This window comes from Galeopterus variegatus, unplaced genomic scaffold (assembly GCF_000696425.1).
Source record: "Galeopterus variegatus unplaced genomic scaffold, G_variegatus-3.0.2 Scaffold711, whole genome shotgun sequence".
Lineage (NCBI taxonomy): Eukaryota > Metazoa > Chordata > Mammalia > Dermoptera > Cynocephalidae > Galeopterus > Galeopterus variegatus.
The window spans coordinates 706,450-707,539 of NW_007726822.1; positions in this window are offsets into that span (position 1 = coordinate 706,450).

The following is a 1,090-nucleotide window of genomic DNA, read 5'->3' on the forward strand; positions in this document are numbered from 1 at the left end:
TGCCACTAAGGGCTTCCCTGGCTCCTAGGCTGCCAAGGGCCTCCTACTGCTATGGGCCAGCCTGGCCTGCCCAAGGAACTCACTGGTTGTTCTGCCATATGGCCCCCCTTTACTAGTCTGCCCCTAGCAGACGACAGCCATAAGGGCCACCCTGCCACTAAGAGCCCTACTTGACTGGCCTGTCCCTGGACCACCTTGACCTGTCTTGGTGCTAAGAGCCCTCTGGCTTGCCTCTAAGAGATCACCTGACATGGCTTGCCCTGCCACTAAGGGCCCTCTTTGAATGGCCTGGCCCATGGCCCCCTTGGCCTGCTTATTGCTGTGGCTCCCTGGCTTCACCTGCCTGTGTGTAAGAGACCCCCTGGACTGGCATGGCCTGACATGGGGGTCTCTTACAGGCAGGCCACGTCAGGCCAGGACAGACCTGTGGCAGGCACAACCAGTGGGTCTCTTCTCTACACCTGGTCAGGCTCACCCATAGTGGCAGTGGGGCCCTTAGCAGGCCTAGCTAGGGACCATTAGTGGCAGGCCAGGAAAGTCCAGGGGCATCATTAGTGGCAGGACAGGCCAAGTGAGGCCAGGGTGTCTCTTAGAGGCAGGCCAGGCTGAGGGTGCCCTCATGGGGGGTGTTTCTTTCTTTCTTGGGGGCCCAACAGGAGGTCAGGCCAGGGCCTCCTGCCTGTTAGTGACAGGACAGTCCAGGAGGGACATAGGTGGGCTAGAAGAAAGAAGGAAACAGAGAGAGAAAGGAAAGAGGGAGGGAGGGAGGGAGAGAGAGAGAGAGAGCGAGACCCCAAAGAAAGAAAGAAGGGAAGAAGGAATGAAGGAAAGAAACAAAGGAAGAGCCCCCAAAGAAAAAAAACAAAGAAAGAAGGAAGAATGCAAGGAAGGAAAGAAAGAAAAGGCAGGAAGGATGGAAGGAAGAAAAGAGCCCCCTAGTCCCCCCTGGCCTGGACTGACCTGCCTCTAAGTAGCCCCCTGTTCTGGCCTGGCCTAGCCTGGCCTTCCAGTAAGGGCTCTCCTGGCCTGCTGTCCCCTAGGGCTCCCGAGAAAGAAAGAAAGGAAAGGAAAGAGAGAGAGAGAGAGAGAG